General features: G+C 42.5%; 1 long non-coding RNA gene across 2 annotated transcripts in view; it reads right to left on the reverse strand.

The window, feature by feature from the left end:
- Positions 1-12,943, reverse strand: part of LOC133061318 (uncharacterized) — a 104,987-nt gene that overhangs the window by 22,820 nt on the left and 69,224 nt on the right. For both annotated transcript variants that reach the window (XR_009693974.1, XR_009693975.1), the window contains exon 2: positions 660-793. This is a non-coding gene — a long non-coding RNA (uncharacterized LOC133061318). The remainder of the gene's footprint in view (positions 1-659; positions 794-12,943) is intronic.

Consider the following 12,943-nt stretch of genomic DNA (forward strand, 5'->3'; position numbering starts at 1 on the left):
AAACAAGTTTGAGGCCACCTCGGCTAAGGTCTAGTTCCAGCTCTAGGCAGGACGTTGTCTGGCATCCTGTAAGCTTTACCAGCGTCTTTGAACTTCCTCTTCTTTTTGCCTTCAAAAACACTCAAGGAAATATCTGACAAACACACTGATACTGAACAAGGAATATCACTGCTAACTTGCAGGCAGCAGTAACAGGATGGGGCAGGGAAATCAGCAGAGGAAGGAGCCTGAACATCACCGTGGAATCACATCCCCTGACAGTGGAAGACAAGTCCTGCCTGATTCATTCGGACACCCAAGAACTTCTGCCATGATTTACCAACATAAAGAAAAACCGTTTACAGTAGTCATGAAAACAAACTCACAGACAGATGATCTAAACATGGATTTGAGATGAGCCTACCCTGACTATCCATTTTGCTTCTCCGGCTATTTTTCTGTTTGTTTCCTATTGGTATTTATTAATGAGCAGAGCTTAGAGAAAACAGGAATTTGCTGAAGGTTGAGGCCTTTTCTCAGCTCATAATAGACAGGATGATAAATTTTAGATGAGGACAGCTAGGAGGCAGAAAATACAAGTGGATGTTACCACAGAAAATTAGTGAACCACACATATCACAGGAGATCACCTATCACATTAGTCAATGTGACAGACTTACTTTTATGCACAGATGAGATGCTAAGTCACAGTACACACATCTTCTTAAGCAGTGTCAGTGTGGCTATCTGGTAGGCATTGATGGGGACCATGATTGCGTCCATATCCTGAAATGAGCTCTGCTCAGTGGAGCCCCTGGAATGTACAGAAAAGAGGCCACAAGTTAAATAGATGCTTGCATCAGTTCCAGAAGGAGAGTTTTAAGTAGGAAGCAAGGTCAAGTTGTTCTGTCAACATTCAGAAAAGAAACTCTATTCAATGCTGTAATTTCAAATTTTCCAAAAAAATACCTCTTCAAATTCCTAATTATCCCGTGATGTGGTTCTTACCTGGCAGAATATTTTTAGGGTTCAAAACTGTGCTCACCCACAAGGTAACATCTACATAGCAAATTCAGAAATCCCTGTTCCCTGTCTACCCTCAAAACTCTCCCTGTCTACTGGTGAAAAACACAGCTTGAAAGTCAACTAACCAAGCAGTAATGTAAAAGGCAAATAGCAAAAAAGAAAGCCCTATGGATTTATTACCCAAATTAAAGGCCCATGGCATGAATACAAAAACAGAAAAAGTCGAGATATCCATGAACAAACATAAACGTGCAATTTGACTGCAGCATCAAGTTCGGACTCAACATCGAACCTTTTCCTGGGGAACACCCTGGGGCATTATTCTCTCAGATGAGGTAGAAAGATGCTAATGCAACCGTGAAGCTCTTAGCAGTGGTAGCTATCATGTTGATCTTGTTTTCCCAATTCAAGAACTGTCCATGAGCTGATCGCACCCTGACCCTTGAGAACACTGTAAAACTCCTCACTACCCCCACCAGAGTGGGTCACACGGTCTTCAGGGCATTAGCCCACTATGGCCCCCTTTGCCTGGGAAAGCAATAAAAGCTACTCTTTTCTACTTCACCCAAAACTCCGTCTCTATTTCTATTCGGCACCAGAGACAGAGTCCAGATTTTGGCAACAACCTAGAGACCTAAAAGTGGGCTCCGGCTGCTGCCTCAGCTGTCCCAGGAGTGTGTCGGCCACCCCTACTGCGGCAGGACCCACGAGCAGGAGCCAAGCACTGCCCTCCACTGTCCTGAGAGTGAGGGGCCAGGCGCTGCCATTGGGAGACTTGTGAATGGCCATCAACTGCTGCCCCTGCCACCCAGAGCGCAAGCACGAGCCGAGAGCAGGCACGAGTTGCTGCCCCTGCTCTCCTGGAGCATGCAGGCCACTGGCACTGCTGGGAGACATGGGAGCAAGCGCTGGTCATTAACCCTGCTGTCCCGGGAGTGAGTGGGCTTCTTCTACTACTGGGAGGCCTGGGAGCAGAAGCCAATCACTGCTGCCACTGTCCTGGGGAGGCACAAGCTACCACTGCTGTTGAGAGACCCACAGGTGGGCTCCAGCCGTTGTCTGAGCCGAACTGGAAGCACACACCGGCCACCACACCTGCATACCCCATATCAAGGGGCCAATGGCCAACACACTGAGGCAAGAGGTAGCAAGCATCCCAACTAAAAGCAGCAGCCCAATTCCCAACAAGATGGCAGAGTAGAAGGACTTATGCTTACCTCCTCTGATGACAATACTAAAATCACAACTAACTGTGGAATGAACAGGCTTGAACCCACTGAGAAAGATATTCTAAATGCAAACACAGAGAAGAAGCCATAACAAAATGGCAAGAGGGATGATTTCATAATATAATCAAATCCTATATCCACTGGGTGGTTGACACACAAGCTGGAAAATAATTGTATCACAGAGGTTCTGCCACACCAGTGAGAGTTCTGAGCCCTAGTCAGACTGTACAGCCTGAGTCTGACATTAGGAGGAGGGGCCACAGAACATCTGACCTTGAAGGGCAAGGAGGCTTGAGTAAAGGAGCGCCTAGGACTGGGGGAAATGGAGACTCCACTCTTGGAGGGTGCTCTGGGACCTAGCACAAAGCAGTGATTCCAAAAGAGCCTGGACCAGACCCACCTGTGGGTCTTGGAGGGACCCCAAGAGGAGTGGAGGGGAGGGGGGTTGGGCTGTAGCTCACTGTTGGGGCAAGGACATTGGTGCCTGGGGCCCCAGAGAATATTGATCTGTGTGAGCTCTCCCAAGAGGCTGCCATTTTGGCACGAAGACCTGGCTCCACCCAACAGAATGCAGGCTCTAGTGCTGAGCCCCTCAGAACAAACCACCAGCAGGATACGAATACAGCCCCACCTGAGAGCAAGCAGGATGCCTAAAGTTGTATCAAGCTCACAGCTAACTATAAACACACCCCTTGACATGGCCCTGCCCACCAAAGGGAGGAGATCCAAATCCACCCACAGAGGGCAGGAACCAGTCCCTTCTACCAGAAAACCTGCACAAACCCAGAACCAACCGTGCACACCAGGCAGCAGACACCAGAAGCAAGAACTACAGCCCTGCAGCAGCAGAAACCTGTGTGCAGGTCAGGAAGCAACAGTTAGAACTGGACACGGAACAATGGACCAGTTCAAACTGGGAAAGGAGTACTTCAAGGATGTATATTGTCACCCTGCTTATTTTACACATATGCAGAGTACATCATGTGAAATGCTGGGCTAGATGAAGCACAAGCTGGAATCAAAGATTGTCAGGAGAAATATCAATGACCTCAGATATGCAGATAACATCACCCTTATGGCTGAAAGTGAAGAGGAACTAAAGAGCCTCTTGATGAAGGTGAAAGAGGAGAATGAAAAAGCTGGCTTAAAATTCAACACTCAAAAAACTAAGATGATAGCATCTGGTCCCATTACTTCACAGCATATAGATGGGGAAACAGTGAAAGACCTTATTCTCCTGGGTTTCAAAGTCACTGTGGACAGTGACTGCAGCCATGAAATTAAAAGACACTTGCTCCTTGGGAGAAGAGCTCTATGATAAACCTAGACAGCATAATAAAAAGCAGAGACATTACTGTGACAACAAAGGTCCATATAGTCGAAGCCATGGTTGTTTGAGTAGTCATCTATGGATGTGAAAGTTGGACCACAGAGAAGGCTGAGCACTGAAAAACTGATGCTCTCAAACTGTGGTGGTGAAGAAGACTCCTAAGTCTCCCTTGGGCTACTAGGAAATACAACCAGAAAATCCTAAAGGAAATCAATCCTGAATGTTCACTGGAACTGAAGCTCCAATACTTTGGCCACCTGATGTGAAGAGCCAACTCACTGGAAAAAACCCTGATGCTGGGAAAGATAGAAGACAGAAGGAGAAGGGGACGACAGAGGACAAGATGGTTGGATGGCATCATCAACTCAATGGACATGAGTCTGAGCAAGCGCCGAGAGATGGTGAAGGACAGGGGAGCATGGAGTCCATGGGGTCACAAAGAGTTGGACACAATTGAGTGACTGAACAACAATAGTACCGCAGGGCGGCAACACAACAAACTGGAGAACAATTTCACCAAAGAAGTTATCACACTGGCAAACGTTCTAGGGACCACAACAGATTTCCCACCCTGGAGATTGGGCAAAGGGGCTGAGTATTCCCAGGGAATCTGACTTTGAAGGCCAGTGGATTATGATTACGGAACTTCCACAGGACTGGGGAAACAGAGACTCTTGGAGGGCACAAACAAAACTTTGTGCGCACCAGAACTCAGGAGAAAGGAGAAGTGATCCCGTAAGAAACCGAGCTAGACTTGCCTGTGTGCGCTTGGGAGTCTCCGTTGGAGGTGGAGGTCAACAGTGGCCTGCACACGGTCAGGAGCACTGACTACAACAGTCCTGGGAGGCCTGGCATGCTGGCGTAAGTCCTTTGGAAGGAGGTTGCCATTATCACCATTACCCTTACCATAGTTTGGCCTCAGTTCAAACTATAGGGAGGGAACACAGCCCTACCCATCAGCAGAAAATTGGATTTAAGACTTACTGAGCATGGTCTTGCCCACCATAACAAGACCCAGTTTTCCCCACTACCAGTGGGGAGACCAGCAAGCCTCTTATCCTCATGCATCAGAGGGCAGACAGAATGAAAACCACTATCACAGAAAATTAACCAAACTGACCACATGGATCACAACCTTGCCTAACTCAGTGAAACTACAAGCCATGCCATGTAGGGCCACCCAAGACAAATGGATCATGGTGAAGAGTTTGGACAAAGATGGTCCACTGGAGAAGGGAATGGGAAAAACCACATCAGTATTCTTGCCTTGAGAACCCCACGAACAGTATGAAAAGGAAAAAAAGATGTGACACTGAAGGATGAACCCTCCAGATCAGTAGGTGTCCAACATTCTACTGGAGGGGAGTGGAGAAATAGCTCCAGAAAGAATGAAGAGGCTGGGCCAAAGCAGAAACAATGCCCAGGGGTGGATGCATCTAGTGGTGAAAGTAAAGTCTGATGCTGTAAAAAAAAAAACAACATTGCATAGGAACCTAGAATGTTAGGCCCATGAATCAAGGTAAACTGGAAGTCATCAAACATATTCCAAGAGTGAACATTGACATTTCAGGAATCAGTGAACTAAAATGGACAGGAATGGGTGAATTTAATTCAGATGACCATTATATCTATTACTGTGGGCAAGAATCCCTCAGAAAAAACAGAGAGCCCTCATAGTAAACAAAAGGGTCCAAAATGCAGTACTTGGGTGCAATCTCAAAAACAACAGAATGATTTTGGTTCATTTCCAAGACAAATCATTCAACATCACAGTAAACCAAGTCTAAGCCCCAAACCACTAATGCCAAAGAAGCTGAAGTTGAATGGTTCTATGAAGATCTACAAGACTTTTTAGAACTAACACCAAAAAGATGTCCTTTTCATCATAGGGAACTGGAATGTAAAAGCAAGAAGTCAAGAGATACCTGGTGTGACAGGCAAGTTTGGCCCTGGAGTACAAAATGAAGCAGGGCCAAGGATAACAGCGTTCTGCGAAAAGAATGTGCTGGTCATAGCAATCATCCTTTTCCAACAACAAAAGAGACAACTCTACACATAGACATCACCAGATGGTCAATACTGAAAATCAGATTGATTATATTTTTTGCAGCTGAAGACAGAGAAGCTCTATACAGTCATAAAAAAGAAGACCAGGAGCTGACTGTGGCTCAGATCATGAACTCCTTATTGCCAAAAACCAGTAGGCCATTCAGGTATGACCTAAATCAAATCCCTTACGATTATACAGTGGAAGTGACAAATAGGGATTACATCCGGTAAACAGAGTGCCCGAAAAACTATGGATGGAGATTCGTTACACTGTACAGAAGGCAGTGATCAAAACCATCCCGAAGAGAAAGAAATGCGACAAGGCAAACTGGTTGTCTGAGGAGGCCTTACAAATAGTTAAGAAAAGAAGAGAAATGAAAGGCAAAGGAGAAAAGAAAAGGTATACTTATCGGAATGCAGAGATCCAGAGAATAGCAAGGAAGAGATAAGAAAGTCTTTTTAAGTGAACAATGCAAAGAAATAGAGGAAAACAATAGAATGGGAAAACTAGAGATCTCTTCAAGAATCAAGAGATACCAATGGAACGTTTCATGCAAAGATAGGCACAATAAAGGAAAGAAAGGGCATGGATCTAGAAGATATTTAAAAAAGAGGTAGCAAGAATACACAGATGAACTATACCAAAAAAAAAAAAAAAAACAACTTAATGACCTGGATAACCATGATGGTGTGGTCTCTCACCTAGAGCCAGAATTTTTGGAATGTGAAGTCAAGTGGGCCTTAGGAGGCATCACTACAAACAAAGCTAGTGGAGGTGATGGAATTCCAGTTGAGCTATTTCAAATCCTGAAAGATGATGTTGTTACAGTGCCTCACTCAATATGCCAGCAAATCTGAAAAACTCAGAAGTGGCCACAGGACTGGAAAAGGTCAGTTTCCATTCCAATCCCAAAGAAGAGCAATGCCAAAGAATGTTCAAACTACCACACAATCACACTCATTTCACATTCTAGCAAAGTTATGTTCAAAATCCTTCAAGCTAGGCTACAACAGTATGTGAACCAAGAACCTCCAGATGTACAAGCTGGATTTAGAAAAGTCAGAGGAGCCAGAGATCAAATTGCCAACATCCGTTGGATCATCGATAAAGCTAGAGAATTCCAAGAAAACATCTGCTTCGTTTACTGTGCTAAAGTCTTTGACTGTGTAGATCACAACGAACTGTGGAACATTCTTAAAGAGATGTGAACACCAGTCCACCTTACCAGCCTCCTGCAAAACCTGTATGCAGGTAATGAAGCAATAGTCACAACTGGACATGGAATAACACACTGGTTCAAAATTGGAAAAAGAGTACGTCAAGGCTGTATACTGTCACCCTGCTTATTTACCTTACATGCAGAGTACATCATGCAACACAATGGGCTGGATGAAGCACAAGCTGGAACCAAGATTTCAGGGAGAAATATCAACAACCTCAGATATGCAGATGACACCATCCTTATGGCAGAAAGCAGAGAGGAAATAAAGAGCCTCTTGATGAAAGTGAAAAAAGAGAATGAAAAAGCTGGCTTAAAGTTCAATATTCAAAAAACTAAGATCACAGCATCCAGTCCCATCACTTAATGGCAAATAGATGGGGAAACAGTGGAAACAGTGACAGACCTATTTTGGGGGACTCCAAAATCACTGTGGATGGTGACTGCAACCATGAAATTAAAAGAAGCTTACTCCTTGGAAGAAAAACAATGACACCTAGACAGCATATTAAAAAGCAGAGACATTACTTTGCCTACAAAGGTACATACAGTAAAAGCTATTGTTTTTCTAATAGTCATGTATAGATGTGAGAGCTGGACAATAAAAAAGCCTGAGCACCGACAAATTGATGCTTGAGCTGTGGTGTTGGAAAAGACTCTTGAGAGTCCCTTGGACGGCAAGGAGATCCAACCAGTCCATCCTAAAAGAAATCAACCCTGAGTATTCACTGGAAGGACTGATGCTGAAGCTGAAGCTCCAATACTTTGGCCACCTGATGCGAAGAGCTGACTCATTGGAAAAGCCCCTGATTATGGGAAAGATAGAAGGCAGGAGGAGAAGGGGACTACTGGGGATGAAATGGTTGGATGGCATCACAGATGCAATGGACATGAGTTTGAGCAAGCTCCAGGAGATGGTGAAGAACAGGGAAGCCTGGCGTGCAACAGTCCATGGGATCGCAAACAGTTGGATACTACTGAGCAACTGAACAACAACAATGCCCTTTTTGTTAATTAAACACACACACCACCACTACCACCTCCTTTTACAAGGTTGGCAGGTTATTTTTTTATATTCTTGGTACACAGTAGCAGAACCTTACATTATCTATTGAGAACAAGAACATAAAAACCAACCTGAGTGAGTAAAGTGAAAATTGCTCAGTCGTGTCCGACTCTTTGCAACCCCATGGAGATACAGTCCATGGAATTCTCCTTTCCCTCTCCAGGGGATCTTCCCAATCCAGGGATCAAATCCAGGTCTCCCACATTGCAGGTGGATTCTTTACCAGCTGAGCCACAAGGGAAGCCCAAGAATACAGAGTGGGTAGCCTTCCCTTCTCTAGCAGATCTTCCCAACCTAGGAATGAACCAAGGTTTCCTGCATGGCAGGTGGATTCTTTACTATCTGAATTATCAGGGAAGCCCTGAGTGAAACAATGTACAAAAAAAGAGAATGAAAAAGGACAGTGTAATTTTTTGTAACAATATTTATTCTTTTTTAATTGTTAATAATTGTGGAAAGCAATACAAAGATATCACCAGATTGAAATGATAAGATACCATGTGAATGCAAAGAGCCAACTCATTGGAATAGACCCTGATGCTGGGAAAGACTGAAGGCAAAAGGAGAAGAGGGCAGCAGAGGATATGATTAGATATCCTCTGAGGTTAGACAGCATCACTGACTCAATGGACATGAGTATGAGCAAATTCCAGGAGACAGAGAAGGACAGGGGAGTCTGGTGTGATACAGTCCATGCAGTCACAAAGAATCCAACATGACTTAGAGACTAAACAAGAACCATGTGAATGCATCAGAATGGCAAAATTTTAAAAAGTAGATAATATCAAGTGTGATATACCAAGTGTGGTGACAATACCGAGAGACGGAAACACATGTAAACAGCTCATAGAAATTAAAATAGGTACAGAAGTTCTAGAAAACAATCCACTAATATTTAATGTAATAAGTATGCTCGTATCCTACCAGCAATACCACTCTTGGGGTAAATACCTCAAAGAAATTCTCACATGAGTTAGTGTGGATCACATATATTTATTATGGTCATATTTTATCTGCGATAATAGAGAGTGAAAGTCACCTAGATGCCTATAACTAGGAGAGCAGATAAGTAAAAGTTAATATATATGTTCTATGGCTGCTATGCAGTAAATAGAAGCAATAAATTCAATCCACATGGCAATATGAATAGACCATTAAGTGGGGAAAAAAGCAAGAAAGAGAACTGGATGTAAATTTCAAGGCCTGTGGTGTAAAGCTTTTAAGATACACATACAAAACAACAGTACATTCCTTCTAAAAGTACAAATTTCAGGTCATATGACAAGTGCATTAGAAAGGCAGCCTATGAGGGGAACAGAGGTAGGGAATAGCAGTGGCAATTAGGAATGAAAAAGACACTTTTTAGCCAATGAATCAAACAGAATAGTAATTCTGTATCCATTTTCCTTTCAAAAAGAAGCAATTTGGGATACTGAGAGTATATCAGATTCATCCTCATGGCAATTTAGTAGAGCTCTGATGAGCAAACTCATGACTCAATTAGCTGGTTTCTCACTTGGTTCAACAGTCAACTACCAAGGTGGTTTCAAACAGTACTGAGTTTACAGTAGCTCTTATTCTCAGCCATATGCTGCTTGATGTCTATAATATTAAAGGGAAGATGCATAAAATTACTAATATTATAGTACTGTTAGTAATATTAGTTACCAGTTAATGAGCAGCATTAGTCATAATCAGACCCACTCCTATCACTCATGAAAAGTTAATCAAGAGTACAAATGGAGACCACACAGCGAATGTCTTACCATTCAAGACATTTTGTAAGTGTTGGTGAATATGTGGAGAGATGGAAACACTTGTAAATTGCTCATAGAAGTCAAAACAGGTATAGCAGTTCTGGGGGAAAAAATCCAACAATATTGAATGGAACGTATCTGAAATCAAGTATGTTCTATCCTCATACCTTCACAACTGCACCTTCTTAATAACCTGGAGCTGAGGTTTGCATGCCCAATTCTTATACTTTTCAAAGTCTGGTGCTGGAACACAGTGGTGTGGGGAGAGCCAACTCTCTTCTCTCCCTTTGTGTCCTCAATTCCATCATGTATACGTGCCTGTGGACCCCCAGCCAGCAGGTAACAAGTTCTAATCATTCTTCCCTTGAATCAAAACTGCCACCCCTTGGCCATGTCCTGGGAGGAGATGTTTCACAGTGGCCTTGCAGTTCTCAGGCAACAGGGGCAATCTAGGGAAGGAGTCTTGCCGGCCCTGGCAGGGTGCACGTTGCTTAGTTAGGAAATAATTCTGGGGTCCCAGGCAGTCAGTGTAACCTGCAAGGCAGCAAGTTAGCTCAGAATATTCTTGTCCTTTTGGCCCTGCAGATTCCTCCCCTTATTAGGAGGAAGGTCAGAACAGATCCCAAAGAGTCATGTGGGACCCCTCTTCTCTGGGCCAAAACATTTCTATAAATGTGCTGTTAGGAACTGAATGAAGCTTTGTGTCCCCTCAACTTGATATGTCGAAGCCCTGATTCCCAATGTGATACTATTTGTGATGGGGACCTTGGCCCCTGTTTAGGTTCAGATTAGGTCATGAGGATAGGGTTCCTCGACAGAATTAGTGTCCATAAAATAAGGAGAGAGACCAGCGCTCTTTTTTCTCCACCTTCTGAGGAGGATACAGTGAGAAGGCAGCCATCTGGAAGCGGGCCCTTACCTGGGAGCCAAATCTGCTGGCACCCTGATCTTGACTGCTAGCCTTCAGAACTGTGGGAAACAAATCCCTATGTTTAAGGCACCCAGTCTGTGGTATCTTTGTCATGGCAGCCTGAGTTAAGACATGTATTTTAAGATGCTCCCCACCAGATCTGTTATTCAGACACATATCTTCGTAATACAGACCTGTAAGAAGTCTCTGCTAATAAAGAAAAGGCACACAACAGAAAGCCCTGTGACAGTTATAACTGAGTTAAGATTTTCATTCAGTGGTAATTAAGGCTACCAACATCTGGAATGCCTTACTTATGGGTAAATGATTGCAAACAGCAGTCTAATACCTTCCAGCTTATCCTGTCACTGATAAATAAAGCATAAAAATTAACCAGTTTGTAACTGGAGAAATCAAAACTTCCAAACATTAAAGGAAGGCAGTTATTGACCACTGTTTATGTTCATAATCCTTAAAATAACTTTATATTTTATTATGGTTTTGATCGCTTATTAAAGATAATCTAATACTTATAAATTTATAGCCAAATCATCATTTTTTTCTTATACTTTTGGTAGTAAATAGTGCCATATTTATTAAAGGACTAAAGGTAATTATTATACATCATAAACACAAAGATAAAAATTATACTGAAAGTAAACACTGTAATATAGCCATTAATCATATACTTAACTATTTTAGAATTTTAAAAGTAATTTATTATGCAAAATATTAGGAAATGATTAAAATAATCCTTAATTGGTTCACAAATATTTAATCTGGTGAAAGGGATAAGACCAAAAAATAATCCTTAATAGGTTCACAAATATTTAATCTGGTGAAAGGGATAAGACCAAAAAATAATCCTTAATAGGTTCACAAATATTTAATCTGGTGAAAGGGATAAGACCAAAAAAAAAAAAAAATACACTGCAAAATGTTGGTATGGCAAAAAGTATGAATTTTAGAAAGTAACTTACTCTAAAGTTGATGTGTTATATTATCTTATTATCTATGAAGTAAGAACAATGGTTTCATTATAGAACTTTTGAAAGAATTAAATAAATTGGCTAACTCTCTTATCCTCAGTATTCTACTTGGACACCATTAGTTCCATGATATTCCTTTCCCCCACCACCCAGTTATCATATGTGCTGCCGAAGACCTCAATAACTCTTATCTGTTCTTACCTGTTCATACTATTACTGTCTTTTACTCATACTTCTCAAATATATGTATCATTCATGCCAAAGAAGGCTTTTTTGGAAGAGATGGCTCTAAGCTGCAATTCGAATGGAAGTTAGCAAAATTCCAACAGCTTTAAGCAGAGCCTAGCAAATGTCACTTGCTATATCATCTTCTTTCCTTCAGGGAACAGATGCAAAAAAGAACAACGTCTATTTCAAAGGATTTGTTCTTGCTACATGGCGTCCTTAAAAGACCACATGTAAATTGTCACTTAAGGTGCTTTTTGATTAAGACAATGATCTTTAGATAGAGTATATTAGTTAGACAGGACTATCATTTGTGGGAAGAAGTTCTTGGCCCATTTGGCCCCTCCAACCCCATTTCTGTCATAAAATGCAACTGGCCATTTTAATCCATCATCAGGATCTCTCAGATCACTTAGGGACAAATTTCATATTCTTAGAAAAGCATTTACTTGAAACAAATCGCTTCAGAATAAACATAATAGAAAACTGGTTTTGCATCTTCCTAAACAGACAAACAACAGGCATCGATTCAAGCCAACGCATACTGTTCAGGCTCTGTGCCCGCGCTGGGGCACAGCAGTGAGCAAGCAGGACCTGGCCTCTGCCCCCAAGGGGCTCTCAGACTAACAGGAGGAAAGTGATTGAATGAATGGGATGGACCAGCAGACTTTTTGTGTGTTATCCATTTAATCCTGAAAATGATCAAGTGAGAAACGTGTTTCCATGACCTGTTTTTCAGATGTCAAAACTGAGGAGTCAAAATGCAGTCTAAAAGAAGTTGATCCTCTCATTTCTACCCTTGTCCCACCCGGGTGCCCTCAAAACTCAGGATGCACTGAAGTGCCTCGAGAATTCTCCTCTGTCTCCAGTTCTCAGTCTGGCCACCAGACTGCTTGGGGAAGGAATCATGACTCAGGAGAGCAGTTCCCCTCAACAGCTCTGCAGAGCACCCAGAGGAAATTGAGATGAAAAAAATCTGCCTCTTACATGAGTTCTTAAATCTGTAATAAATATTTAATTTTTCATTGCACTGTAAGAAAAAGACATGTGCTGGTCATCCTTTTCAATTTGCCTAAGAATGCATTTTCTTCTAAAGAACCACTGGAATGTTAACAGTGAGCCTGTTCTGTTCCTTGAGGGGGTGGGATGGGAAACCTACATGC

Source organism: Dama dama, chromosome 9 (genome assembly GCF_033118175.1).
Source record: "Dama dama isolate Ldn47 chromosome 9, ASM3311817v1, whole genome shotgun sequence".
Classification (NCBI taxonomy): domain Eukaryota; kingdom Metazoa; phylum Chordata; class Mammalia; order Artiodactyla; family Cervidae; genus Dama; species Dama dama.